Here is a 17,778-nt window from a genome sequence, read left to right as displayed (position 1 = left end):
CCTCCATCTGTATAAACATGGAAATATCTACACTGCCATCTGTATACACATGGAAATATCTACACAGCTATTTGTATAAACGTTGAAATATATACACCGCTATCTCTATAAACATGGAAATATCTCCACCGCTATCTGTGTAAACATGGAAATATCTACAAGGCTATATGTATGAACATGGAAATATCTACACCGCTATCTGTATAAACAAGGAAATATCTACACTACCATCTGTTTTAACATGGAATTATCTACACCGCCATCTGTGTAAACATGGAAATATCTACAACACCATCTGTATAAACATGGAAATATCTACAACACTATCTGTATAAGTATGGAAATAACTACACCGCTATCTGTATAAACTTGGAAATATCTACACCGCTATCTATATAAACATGAAAATATCTACACCGCCATCTGTATAAACATGGAAATATCTACACTGCCATCTGTATAAACATGGAAATATCTATACCGCTATCTGTATAAACTTGGAAATATCTACACGGTTATCTGTATAAACATGCAAATGTCTACAACGCTATCTGTGTAAACATGGAAATATCTACACAGATATGTGTGTAAACTTGGAAATATCTACATCGCTATCTGTGTAAACATGGAAATATCTACACCGCCGTATGTATAAACATGGAAATACCAACTCCGCTATGTATATAAACTTGGAAATATCTACACAACCATCTGTATAAACATGGAAATACCTACAACGCCATTTGTATAAACATGGAAATATCTACACCGGTATCTCTATAAATATGGAAATATCTACACGGCTATCTGTATAAACATGGAAATAGCTACACCGCTATCTGTATAAACATAGAAATATCTACACTGCTATCTGTATAAAAATGGAAATATCTACACCGCTATCTGTAAAACGTGGAAATATCTACACCGCTATCTGTGTAAACGTGGAAATATCTTCAACGCTATCTGTATAAACGTGGAAATATCTACATCACTATCTTTATACTCGTGGATATATCTAAACCGCTATCTCTATAAACCTGGAAATATCTACACCGTTATCTGTATCAACAACGAAATAACTACACCGCTATCTGTAGAAACATGGAAATATCTACAATGCTATCTGTGTAAACATGGAAATTTTTATAGCGCTATCTGTCTAAACTTGGAAATATCTACACCGCAATCTGTGTAAAGATGGCAATACCTACATTGCAATCTGCGTAAATATGGAAATATCTACACCGGTATCTCTGTAAACATGGTAATTCCTACACCGCTATCCCTATAAAGATGGAAATATCTACACTGCCACCTGTATAAACACGGAAATATCTACACCGCCATCTGTATAAACATGGAAATACCTACACCGCCATCTGTATAAACATGGAAATATCTACCCCGCTATCTGTACAAATATGGAAATATCTGCACCGCTATCTCTAATAAACATGGTAATATCTACACCGCTGTCTGTATAAACATGGAAATATCTACACCGCTATCTCTATAAACATGGAAATATCTACACCGCCGTCTCTATAAACATGAAAATATCTACACCGCCATCTGTATAAACATGGAAATATCTACATCGCTATCTGTATATACATGGAAATATCTACACCACTATCTCTATAAACATGGAAATACCTACACCGCCATTTCTTTAAACATGGACATATCTACACCGCTGTATTTATAAACATGAAAATATCTACACCGCTATCTCTATAAATATGGAAATACCTACACCGCTATCTCTATAAACATTGAAATATCTACACCGCAGTCTCTATAAACATGGAAATATCTACACCGCCATCTCTATAAACATGAAAATATCTACACCGCCATCTGTATAAACATGGAAATATCTACAAGGCTATCTGTGTAAACATGTAAATATCTACACAGCTATTTGTGTAAATTTGGAAATATCTAGAGTGCTGTCTGTGTAAAGTTGGAAATATCTGCACCGCAAACTGTGCAAAGATGGATATATCTACACGGCTATCTCTGTAAACATGGAAATACCTACAGCGCTATCAGTATAAACATGGAAATATCTACACCGCCATCTATATAAACATGACAATATCTACACCGCTATCTGTACAAACATGGAAATATGTACACCGCTATCTTTATAAATATGGAAATATGTACACTGCTATCTGTATAAAGATGGAAATATCTACACCGCTATCTGTATAAACATGGAAATCTCTACACTGCTATCTGTATAAAGATGGAAATATCTACACCGCTATCTGAATAAACAAGGAAATATCTACACCGACATCTGTATTAACATGGAATTATCTACACCGCCATCTGTATAAACATGGCAATATCTTAAACGCTATCTGTATAAACATGGAAATATCTACACCGCTATCTTTATAAATATGGAAATATCTACACTGCTATCTCTATAAACATGGAAATATCTACACCGCTATCTGTATAAACATGGAAATATCTACACTGCTATCTGTATAAACATGGAAATATCTACACCGCTATCTATTTAAACAAGGAAATATCTACACCGCCATCTGTTTTAGCATGGAATTATCTACACCGCCATCTGTATGAACATGGAAATATCTACACCGCTATCTGTATAAAGATGGAAATATCTACACCGCTATCTGTAAAACGTGGAAATATCTACACCGCTATCTGTATAAACGTGGAAATATCTTCAACGCTACCTGTATAAACGTGGAAATATCTACATCGCTATCTTTATAATCGTGGATATATCTATACCGCTATCTGTATAAACCTGGAAATATCTACCCCGTTATCTGTATCAACAAGGAAATTTCTACACCGCTATCTGTAGAAACATGGAAATATCTACAATGCTATCTGTGTAAACATGGAAATATTTACACCGCTATCTGTCTAAACTTGGAAATATCTACACTGCTATCTGTGTAAAGATGGCAATATCTACACTGCAATCTGCGCAAATATGGAAATATCTACACCGGTATCTCTGTAAACATGGAAATACCTACACCGCTATCCCTATAAAGATGGAAATATCTACACTGCCACCTGTATAAACACGGAAATATCTACACCGCCATCTGTATAAACATGGAAAACCTACACCGCCATCTGTATAAACATGGAAATATCTACACCGCTATCTGTGAAAACATGAAAATATCTACAGAGTCATCTGTATATTCATGGAAATATTTACACCTCCATCTGTATAAACATGGAAATATCTACACTGCCATCTGTAAAAGCAAGGAAATATCTACACAGTCATCTGTATAAACATGGAAAAATCTACACCTCCATCTGTATAAACATGGAAATATCTACACTGCCATCTGTATACACATGGAAATATCTACACAGCTATTTGTATAAACGTTGAAATATATACACCGCTATCTCTATAAACATGGAAATATCTCCACCGCTATCTGTGTAAACATGGAAATATCTACAAGGCTATATGTATGAACATGGAAATATCTACACCGCTATCTGTATAAACAAGGAAATATCTACACTACCATCTGTTTTAACATGGAATTATCTACACCGCCATCTGTGTAAACATGGAAATATCTACAACACCATCTGTATAAACATGGAAATATCTACAACACTATCTGTATAAGTATGGAAATAACTACACCGCTATCTGTATAAACTTGGAAATATCTACACCGCTATCTATATAAACATGAAAATATCTACACCGCCATCTGTATAAACATGGAAATATCTACACTGCCATCTGTATAAACATGGAAATATCTATACCGCTATCTGTATAAACTTGGAAATATCTACACGGTTATCTGTATAAACATGCAAATGTCTACAACGCTATCTGTGTAAACATGGAAATATCTACACAGATATGTGTGTAAACTTGGAAATATCTACATCGCTATCTGTGTAAACATGGAAATATCTACACCGCCGTATGTATAAACATGGAAATACCAACTCCGCTATGTATATAAACTTGGAAATATCTACACAACCATCTGTATAAACATGGAAATACCTACAACGCCATTTGTATAAACATGGAAATATCTACACCGGTATCTCTATAAATATGGAAATATCTACACGGCTATCTGTATAAACATGGAAATAGCTACACCGCTATCTGTATAAACATAGAAATATCTACACTGCTATCTGTATAAAAATGGAAATATCTACACCGCTATCTGTAAAACGTGGAAATATCTACACCGCTATCTGTATAAACGTGGAAATATCTTCAACGCTATCTGTATAAACGTGGAAATATCTACATCACTATCTTTATACTCGTGGATATATCTAAACCGCTATCTCTATAAACCTGGAAATATCTACACCGTTATCTGTATCAACAACGAAATAACTACACCGCTATCTGTAGAAACATGGAAATATCTACAATGCTATCTGTGTAAACATGGAAATTTTTATAGCGCTATCTGTCTAAACTTGGAAATATCTACACCGCAATCTGTGTAAAGATGGCAATACCTACATTGCAATCTGCGCAAATATGGAAATATCTACACCGGTATCTCTGTAAACATGGTAATTCCTACACCGCTATCCCTATAAAGATGGAAATATCTACACTGCCACCTGTATAAACACGGAAATATCTACACCGCCATCTGTATAAATATGGAAATACCTACACCGCCATCTGTATAAACATGGAAATATCTACACCGCTATCTGTACAAATATGGAAATATCTGCACCGCTATCTCTAATAAACATGGTAATATCTACACCGCTGTCTGTATAAACATGGAAATATCTACACCGCTATCTCTATAAACATGGAAATATCTACACCGCCATCTCTATAAACATGAAAATATCTACACCGCCATCTGTATAAACATGGAAATATCTACATCGCTATCTGTATATACATGGAAATATCTACACCACTATCTCTATAAACATGGAAATACCTACACTGCCATTTCTTTAAACATGGGCATATCTACACCACTGTATGTATAAACATGGAAATATCTACACCGCTATCTCTATAAACATGGAAATACCTACACCGCTATCTCTATAAACATGGAAATATCTACACCGCAGTCTCTATAAACATGGAAATATCTACACCGCCATCTCTATAAACATGAAAATATCTACACCGCCATCTGTATAAACATGGAAATATCTACAAGGCTATCTGTGTAAACATGTAAATATCTACACAGCTATCTGTGTAAATTTGGAAATATCTAGAGTGCTGTCTGTGTAAAGTTGGAAATCTCTGCACCGCAATCTGTGCAAAGATGGATATATCTACACGGCTATCTCTGTAAACATGGAAATACCTACAGCGCTATCAGTATAAACATGGAAATATCTACACCGCCATCTGTATAAACATGACAATATCTACACCGCTATCTGTACAAACATGGAAATATCCACACCGTTATCTTTATAAATATGCAAATATGTACATTGCTATCTGTATAAACATGGAAATATCTACACCGCTATCTGTATAAACATGGAAATCTCTACACTGCTATCTGTATAAAGATGGAAATATCTACACCGCTATCTGTATAAACAAGGAAATATCTACACCGACATCTGTATTAACATGGAATTATCTACACCGCCATCTGTATAAACATGGCAATAACTTAAACGCTATCTGTACAAACATGGAAATATCTACACCGCTATCTTTATAAATATGGAAATATCTACACTGCTATCTCTATAAACATGGAAATATCTACACCGCTATCTGTATAAACATGGAAATATCTACACTGCTATCTGTATAAACATGGAAATATCTACACCGCTATCTATTTAAACAAGGAAATATCTACACCGCCATCTGTTTTAACATGGAATTATCTACACCGCCATCTGTATAAACATGGAAATATCTACACCGCTATCTGTATAAAGATGGAAATATCTACACCGCTATCTGTAAAACGTGGAAATATCTACACCGCTATCTGTATAAACGTGGAAATATCTTCAACGCTACCTGTATAAACGTGGAAATATCTACATCGCTATCTTTATAATCGTGGATATATCTATACCGCTATCTGTATAAACCTGGAAATATCTACCCCGTTATCTGTATCAACAAGGAAATTTCTACACCGCTATCTGTAGAAACATGGAAATATCTACAATGCTATCTGTGTAAACATGGAAATATTTACACTGCTATCAGTCTAAACTTGGAAATATCTACACTGCTATCTGTGTAAAGATGGCAATATCTACACTGCAATCTGCGCAAATATGGAAATATCTACACCGGTATCTCTGTAAACATGGAAATACCTACACCGCTATCCCTATAAAGATGGAAATATCTACACTGCCACCTGTATAAACACGAAAATATCTACACCGCCATCTGTATAAACATGGAAAACCTACACCGCCATCTGTATAAACATGGAAATATCTACACCGCCATCTGTGAAAACATGAAAATATCTACAGAGTCATCTGTATATTCACGGAAATATATACACCTCCATCTGTATAAACATGGAAATATCTACACTGCCATCTGTAAAAGCAACGAAATATCTACACAGTCATCTGTATAAACATGGAAATATCTACACCTCCATCTGTATAAACATGGAAATATCTACACTGCCATCTGTATACACATGGAAATATCTACACAGCCATTTGTATAAACGTTGAAATATATACACCGCTATCTCTATAAACATGGAAATATCTCCACTGCTATCTGTGTAAACATGGAAATATATACAAGGCTATATGTATAAACATGGAAATATCTACACCGCTATCTGTATAAACAAGGAAATATCTACACTACCATCTGTTTTAACATGGAATTATCTACACCGCCATCTGTATAAACATGGAAATATCTACACCACCATCTGTATAAACATGGAAATATTTACAACACTATCTGTATAAGTATGGAAATAACTACACCGCTATCTGTATAAACTTGGAAATATCTACACCGCTATCTATATAAACATGAAAATATCTACACCGCCATCTGTATAAACATGGAAATATCTACACTGCCATCTGTATAAACATGGAAATATCTATACCGCTATCTGTATAAACTTGGAAATATCTACACCGTTATCTGTATAAACATGCAAATGTCTACAACGCTATCTGTGTAAACATGGAAATATCTACACAGATATGTGTGTAAACTTGGAAATATCTACATAGCTATCTGTGTAAACATGGAAATATCTACACCGCCGTATGTATAAACATGGAAATACCAACTCCGCTATGTATATAAACATGGAAATATCTACACAACCATCTGTATAAACATGGAAATACCTACAACGCCATTTGTATAAACATGGAAATATCTCCACCGGTATCTCTATAAATATGGAAATATCTACACCGCTATCTCTATAAACATGGAAATAGCTACACCGCTATCTGTATAAACATGGAAATATCTACACCGCTATCTGTATAAAAATGGAAATATCTACACCGCTATCTGTAAAACGTGGAAATATCTACACCGCTATCTGTATAAACGTGGAAATATCTTCAACGCTATCTGTATAAACGTGGAAATATCTACATCGCTATCTTTATAATCGTGGATATATCTAAACCGCTATCTCTATAAACCTGGAAATATCTACACCGTTATCTATATCAACAACGAAGTAACTACACCGCTATCTGTAGAAACATGGAAATATCTACAATCCTATCGGTGTAAACATGGAAATTTTTACACCGCTATCTGTCTAAACTTGGAAATATCTACACCGCAATCTGTGTAAAGATGGCAATACCTACATTGCAATCTGCGCAAATATGGAAATATCTACACCGGTATCTCTGTAAACATTGTAATTCCTATACCGCTATCCCTATAAACATGGAAATAACTACACTGCCACCTGTATAAACACGGAAATATCTACACCGCCATCTGTATAAACATGGAAATACCTACACCGCCATCTATATAAACATGGAAATATCTACACCGCTATCTGTACAAATATGGAAATATCTGCACCACTATCTCTAATGAACATGGTAATATCTACATCGCTGTCTGTATAAACATGGAAATATCTACACCGCTATCTCTATAAACATGGAAATATCTACACCGCCATCTCCATAAACATGGAAAACCTACACCGCCATCTGTATAAACATGGAAATATCTACACCGCTATCTGTGAAAACATGAAAATATCTACAGAGTCATCTGTATATTCATGGAAATATTTACACCTCCATCTGTATAAACATGGAAATATCTACACTGCCATCTGTAAAAGCAAGGAAATATCTACACAGTCATCTGTATAAACATGGAAATATCTACACCTCCATCTGTATAAACATGGAAATATCTACACTGCCATCTGTATACACATGGAAATATCTACACAGCCATTTGTATAAACGTTGAAATATATACACCGCTATCTCTATAAACATGGAAATATCTCCACCGCTATCTGTGTAAACATGGAAATATCTACAAGGCTATATGTATGACCATGGAAATATCTACACCGCTATCTGTATAAACAAGGAAATATCTACACTACCATCTGTTTTAACATGGAATTATCTACACCGCCATCTGTGTAAACATGGAAGTATCTACAACACCATCTGTATAAACATGGAAATATCTACAACACTATCTGTATATGTATGGAAATAACTACACCGCTATCTGTATAAACTTGGAAATATCTACACCGCTATCTATATAAACATGAAAATATCTACACCGCCATCTGTATAAACATGGAAATATCTACACTGCCATCTGTATAAACATGGAAATATCTATACCGCTATCTGTATAAACTTGGAAATATCTACACGGTTATCTGTATAAACATGCAAATGTCTACAACGCTATCTGTGTAAACATGGAAATATCTACACAGATATGTGTGTAAACTTGGAAATATCTACATCGCTATCTGTGTAAACATGGAAATATCTACACCGCCGTATGTATAAACATGGAAATACCAACTCCGCTATGTATATAAACATGGAAATATCTACACAACCATCTGTATAAACATGGAAATACCTACAACGCCATTTGTATAAACATGGAAATATCTACACCGGTATCTCTATAAATATGGAAATATCTACACCGCTATCTGTATAAACATGGAAATAGCTACACCGCTATCTGTATAAACATAGAAATATCTACACTGCTATCTGTATAAAAATGGAAATATCTACACCGCTATCTGTAAAACGTGGAAATATCTACACCTCTATCTGTATAAACGTGGAAATATCTTCAACGCTATCTGTATAAACGTGGAAATATCTACATCGCTATCTTTATACTCGTGGATATATCTAAACCGCTATCTCTATAAACCTGGAAATATCTACACCGTTATCTGTATCAACAACGAAATAACTACACCGCTATCTGTAGAAACATGGAAATATCTACAATGCTATCTGTGTAAACATGGAAATTTTTATAGCGCTATCTGTCTAAACTTGGAAATATCTACACCGCAATCTGTGTAAAGATGGCAATACCTACATTGCAATCTGCGCAAATATGGAAATATCTACACCGGTATCTCTGTAAACATGGTAATTCCTACACCGCTATCCCTATAAAGATGGAAATATCTACACTGCCACCTGTATAAACACGGAAATATCTACAGCGCCATCTGTATAAATATGGAAATACCTACACCGCCATCTGTATAAACATGGAAATATCTACACCGCTATCTGTACAAATATGGAAATATCTGCACCGCTATCTCTAATAAACATGGTAATATCTACACCGCTGTCTGTATAAACATGGAAATATCTACACCGCTATCTCTATAAACATGGAAATATCTACACCGCCATCTCTATAAACATGAAAATATCTACACCGCCATCTGTATAAACATGGAAATATCTACATCGCTATCTGTATATACATGGAAATATCTACACCAGTATCTCTATAAACATGGAAATACGTACACCGCCATTTCTTTAAACATGGACATATCTACACCGCTGTATGTATAAACATGGAAATATCTACACCGCAATCTCTAAAAACATGGAAATATCTACACCGCCATCTCTATAAACATGAAAATATCTACACCGCCATCTGTATAAACATGGAAATATCTACAAGGCTATCTGTGTAAACATGTATATATCTACACAGCTATCTGTGTAAATTTGGAAATATGTACAGTGCTATCTGTGTAAAGTTGGAAATATCTGCACCGAAATCTGTGCAAAGATGGATATATCTACACCGCTATCTCTGTAAACATGGAAATAGCTACAGCGCTATCAGTATAAACATGGAAATATCTACACCGCCATCTGTATAAACATGGCAATATCTACACCGCTATCTGTACAAACGGAAATATCTACACCGCTATCTTTATAAATTTGGAAATATGTACACTGCTATCTGTATAAACATGGAAATATCTACACCGCTATCTGTATAAACATGGAAATCTCTACACCGCTATCTGTATAAAGATGGAAATATCTACACCGCTATCTGTATAAACAAGGAAATATCTACACCGACATCTGTATTAACATGGAATTATCTACACCGCCATCTGTATAAACATGGCAATATCTAAAACGCTATCTGTATAAACATGGAAATATCTACACCGCTATCTTTATAAATATGGAAATATCTACACTGCTAATTCTATAAACATGGAAATATCTACACCGCTATCTGTATAAACATGGAAATATATACACTGCTATCTGTATAAACATGGAAATATCTACACCGCTATCTATTTAAACAAGGAAATATCTACACCGCCATCTGTTTTAACATGGAATTATCTACACCGCCATCTGTATAAACATAGACATATCTACTCCGCTATCTTCATAAAGATGGAAATATCTACACCGCTATCTGTAAAACATGGAAATATCTACACCGCTATCTGTATAAACGTGGAAATATCTTCAACGCTACCTGTATAAACGTGGAAATATCTACATCGCTATCTTTATAATCGTGGATATATCTATACCGCTATCTGTATAAACCTGGAAATATCTACCCCGTTATCTGTATCAACAAGGAAATTTCTACACCGCTATCTGTAGAAACATGGAAATATCTACAATGCTATCTGTGTAAACATGGAAATATTTACACCGCTATCAGTCTAAACTTGGAAATATCTACACTGCTATCTGTGTAAAGATGGCAATATCTACACTGCACTCTGCGCAAATATGGAAATATCTACACCGGTATCTCTGTAAACATGGAAATACCTACACCGCTATCCCTATAAAGATGGAAATATCTACACTGCCACCTGTATAAACACGGAAATATCTAAACCGCCATCTGTATAAACATGGAAAACCTACACCGCCATCTGTATAAACATGGAAATATCTACACCGCCATCTGTGAAAACATGAAAATATCTGCAGAGTCATCTGTATATTCACGGAAATATTTACACCTCCATCTGTATAAACATGGAAATATCTACACTGCCATATGTAAAAACAAGGAAATATCTACACAGTCATCTGTATAAACATGGAAATATCTACACCTCCATCTGTATAAACATGGCAATATCTACACTGCCATCTGTATACACATGGAAATATCTACACAGCCATTTGTATAAACGTTGAAATATCTACACCGCTATCTGTATAAACATGGAAATATCTCCACCGCTATCTGTGTAAACATGGAAATATCTACAAGGCTATCTGTATAAACATGGAAATATCTACACCGCTATCTGTATAAACAAGGAAATATCTACACTGCCATCTGTTTTAAGATGTAATTATCTACACCGCCATCTCTATAAACATGGAAATATCTACACCGCTATCTGTATTAAGATGGAAATATCTACACCGCTATCTGTAAAATGTGGAAATATCTACACCGCTATCTGCATAAACGTGGAAATACCTTCAATGCTACCTGTATAAACGTGGAAATATCTTCATCACTATCTTTATAATCGTGGATATAACTAAACCACTATCTGTATAAACCTGGTAATATCTACACCATTATCTTTATCAACAAGGAAATATCTACACCGCTATCTGTAGAAACATGGAAATATCTACACTGCTATCTGTGTAAACATGAAAATATTTACACAGCTATCTGTCTAAACTTGGAAATATCTACACTGCTATCTGTGTAAAGATAGCAATATTTACACTGCAATGTGCGCAAATATGGAAATATCTACACCAGTATCTCTGTAAACATGGAAACACCTACACCGCTATCCCTATAAACATGGAATTATCTACGCTGCCACCTGTATGAACACGGAAATATCTACACCGCCATCTGTATAAACATGGAAAAACCTACACCGCCATCTGTATAAACATGGAAATAACTACACCGCTATCTGTATAAATATGGAAATATCTACACTGCTATCTCTTATAAACATGGAAATATCTACACCGCTCTCTGTATGAACATGGAAATATCTACACCGCTATCTCTATAAACATGGAAATATCTACACAGCTATCTGTTTAATTATGGAAATATCTGCATTGCTATCGGTATAAACTTGGAAATATCTACACAACTATCGATATAAACATGGAAATATCTACACCGTTATCACTATAAACATGGAAATACCTACACCGATATCTCTATGAACATAGAAATAAATACACCGCTATCTCTATAAACATGGAACTATCTACACCGCCATTCTATAGACTTGGAAATATCTAAACCGCCATCAGCATAAACATGGAAATATTTACACCTCCATCTGTATAAACATGCAAATATATACACAGTCATTTGAATAAACATGGAAATATCTACAATACCATCTCTATAAACACGGAAATATCCACACTGCGATCTGTACACACTTGGAAATATCTATACAGCCATCTGTATAAACATGGAAATATCTACACCGCTATTTCTATAAACAAGGAAACACCTACACTTCTATGTCTATAAACATGGAAATATCTACACCGCTATGTGTATAAACATGGAAATATCTACACCGCTATCTGTATAAACGTGGAAATATCTACACCACCATCTGTAAAAACATGGAAATATATGCACTGTCATCTCTTTAAACAAGGAAATATCTACACCACCATGTTTATAAACATGGAAATTTCTACACTGCCATCTGTATACTCATGGAAATATCTACACATCCATCTGTAGATAAATGGAAATACCTACACCGCTATCTCTATAAACATGGAAATAGCTACACCGCAATCTGTATCAACATGGAAATACCTACACCGCTATCTGTATAAACATGGATATATCTACACCACTATCTGTATAAACATGGAAATATCTACACGGCCATCTGTATAAACATGGAAATATCTCCACCGCTACCTGTTTAAACATGGAAATATCTACTCCGCTGTCTGTGTACACATGGATATATCTACACCTCCATCTGTATAAATATGGAAATATCTACACTCCCATCAGTATACACATGGAAATATCTACACAGCCGTCTGTACACCCATGGAAATATCTACACAGCCATCTGTAGAATCATGGATATATCTACACCGCTATCTGTATAAACATGGAAATAGCTACACCGCAATCTGTATAAACATGGAAATATCTACACAACTATCTGTATAAACCTGGAAATATCTACACCGCCATCTGTATAAACATGGAAATATCTCCACCGTTATCTGTATAAACATGGAAATATCCCCACCACTATCTGTATAAACATGGAAATAACTACATCGCTATCTCTATAAACATGGAAATATCTGCACAGCTATCTCTATAAACATGGAAATATCTACACCGCTATCTGCATAAACATGGAAGTATCTACACAGCTATCTCTATAAACATGGAAATATCCTCACCACCATTTGTAAAAACAAGGAAATATCTACACAGTCGTCTGTATAAACCTGGAAATATCTACACCACCATCTCAATAAACATGGAAATAGCTACACTGACATCTGTATACAAATGGAAATATCTACACAGCCATCTGCATAAACATGGTAATATCTACACCGCTATCTCTATAAACATGGAAATATCTACACCGCTATCTGTATAAACATGGAAATGTCTTCTTAGCTATCTGTATAAACATGGAAATATCTCCACCGCTATCTTTATAAACATGGAAATATCTACACCGTTATCTCTATAAACATGGAAATATCTACAACGCTATCTGTGTAAACATGGAAATATCTACCCCGCTATCTGTGTAAACTTTGAAATATCTGCACCGCTCTTTGTGTAAAGATGGAAATATCTACATTGCAATCTGTGGAAAGACGGAAATATCTACAACTCTATCACTGTAAACATGGAAATATCTACACTGCTATCTGTATAAACATGGAAATACACCGCGATCTGTATAAACATGGAAATATCTACATCACTATCTGTATAAACTTGGAAATATCTACACAACTATCTCTATAAACATGGAAATATCTACACCGCCATCTGCATAAAAATGGAAATATCTAAACAGTCATCTGTATAAACATGGAAATATCTACACCACTATGTGTATAAACATGGAAATACCTTCAATGCCATCTGTATAAACTTGGAAATATCTACACAGCCATTTCTATAAACATGGAAATATCTACACTGCTATCTGTATAAACATGGAAATATCTAGACCGCCATCTGTAAAAACATGGAAATATATACACAGTCATCTGTATAAACAGGGAAATATCTACACCACCATCTTTATAAACAAGGAAATATCTACACTGCCATCTATATACTCATGGAAATATCTACACAGCCATCTGTAGATACATGGAAATATCTACACCGCTATCTCTATAAACATGGAAATAGCTACACCGCAATCTGTATCAACATGGAAATATCTACACCGATATCTGTATAAACATGGATATAAATACACCACAATCTGTATAAACCTGGAAATATCTACACCGCTATCTGTATAAACATGGAAATATCTACACTGCTATCTGTACAAACATGCAAATATCTACAACGCTATCTGTGTAAACATGGAAATACCTACACCGCTATCTGTGTAAACATGGAAATATCTACAACGCTATCTGTATAAACATGGAAAGTTCTACACCGCTGTCTGTATAAACATGGAAATATCTACATCGCTGTCTGTATAAACATGGAAATATCTCCACCGCTATCTGTATAAGCATGGAAATATCTACACCTCTATCTTTATAAACATGGAAACATTTACACCGCTATCTGCATAAACATGGAAATATCAACAACAATATCTGTATAAACATGGAAATATCTACTTGGATATCTCTATGTACATGGAAATATCTACACCGCCATCTGAATAAACATGGAAATATCTACACGGTCATCTGTATAAACCTGGAAATATCTACACCACTATCTGTATAAACATGGAAATATCTACATGGCTATCTCAATAAACATGGAAATATCTACACGGCCATCTGTATAAACATGGAAATATCTACAGAGTCATCTGTATAAACATGGAAATATCCACACCAATATCTGAATAAACATAGAAATACCTACACTGCCATCTGTATAAACATGGAAATATCTACACAGTCATCTCAATAAACGTGGAAATATCTACACCGCTATCTGTATAAACATGGAAATAGCCACACCGCTATCTGTAGAAACATGGAAATATCTACACCGCCAACTGTAAAAATATGAAAATACCTACAGAGTAATCTGTATAAACATGGAAATATCTACACCTCCGTCTGTATAAACATGGAAAATCTACACTGCCATCTGTATACACATGGAAATATCTACACAGCCATCTGTATAACCTTGGAAATATCTACAACGATATCTCTGTAAACATGGAAATACCTACACCGCAATCTGTATAAACATGGCAATATCTACACAGCTATCTGTACAAACATGGAAATATCTACACCACTATCTGTATAAACTTGGAAATATCTACACCGCTATCTCTATAAACATGGAAATATCTAAACTGCCATCTGCATAAAAATGGAAATATCTAAACAGTCATCTGTATAAACATGGAAATATCTACACCACTGTGTGTATAAACATGGAAATATCTTCACTGCTGTCTGTATAAACTTGGAAATATCTACACAGCCATTTCTATAAACATGGAAATATCTACACTGCTGTCTGTATAAACATGGAAATATCTAGACCGCCATCTGTAAAAACATGGAAATATATACACAGTCATCTGTATAAACAGGGAAATATCTACACCACCATGTTTATAAACATGGAAATATCTACACTGCCATCTGTATACTCATGGAAATATCTACACAGCCATCTGTAGATAAATGGAAATACCTACACCGCTATCTCTATAAACATGGAAATAGCTACACTGCAATCTTTATCAACATGGAAATACCTACACCGCTATCTGTATAAACATGGATATATCTACACCAATATCTGTATAAACATGGAAATATCTACACGGCCATCTGTATAAACATGGAAATATCTCCACCGCTACCTGTTTAAACATGCAAATATCTACTCCGCTGTCTGTGTATACATGGAAATATCTACACCTCCATCTGTATAAATATGGAAATATCTACACTCCCATCAGTATACACATGGAAATATCTACACAGCCGTCTGTATACCCATGGAAATATCTACACAGCCATCTGTAGAATCATGGATATATCTACACCGCTATCTGTATAAACATGGAAATAGCTACACCGCAATCTGTATAAACTTGGAAATATCTACACCGCTATCTGTATAAACATGGAAATATCTACACAACTATCTGTATAAACCTGGAAATATCTACACCGCCATCTGTATAAACATGGAAATATCTCCACCGTTATCTGTATAAACATGGAAATATCCCCACCGCTATCTGTATAAACATGGAAATAACTACACTGCTGTCTCTATAAACATGGAAATATCTGTACAGCTATCTCTATAAACATGGAAATATCTACACCGCTATCTGTATAAACGTGGAAATATCTACACCGCTATCTGTATATTCGTGGAAATATCTACACCGCTATCTCTGTAAACGTGGAAATACCTACATCGCAATCTGTATAAACATGGAAAATCTACACAGCTATCTCTATAAACATGGAAATATCTACACCGCTATCTGCATAAACATGGAAGTATCTACACAGCTATCTCTATAAACATGGAAATATCTACACCGCCATTTGTAAAAACAAGGAAATATCTACACAGTCGTCTGTATAAACCTGGAAATATCTACACCACCATCTCAATAAACATGGAAATAGCTACACTGACATCTGTATACAAATGGAAATATCTTCACAGCCATCTGCATAAACATGGTAATATCTACACCGCTATCTCTATAAACATGGAAATATCTACACCGCTATCTGTATAAACATGGAAATGTCTACTTAGCTATCTGTATAAACATGGAAATATCTCCACCGCTATCTTTATAAACATGGAAATATCTACACCGTTATCTCTATAAACATGGAAATATCTACAACGCTATCTGTGTAAACATGGAAATATCTACCCAGCTATCTGTGTAAACTTTGAAATATCTGCACCGCTCTTTGTGTAAAGATGGAAATATCTACATT

The sequence above is a fragment of the Pan troglodytes genome, chromosome 23 (assembly GCF_028858775.2).
Source record: "Pan troglodytes isolate AG18354 chromosome 23, NHGRI_mPanTro3-v2.0_pri, whole genome shotgun sequence".
NCBI lineage: Eukaryota > Metazoa > Chordata > Mammalia > Primates > Hominidae > Pan > Pan troglodytes.
Note: the sequence above shows the minus strand (reverse complement) of the source record.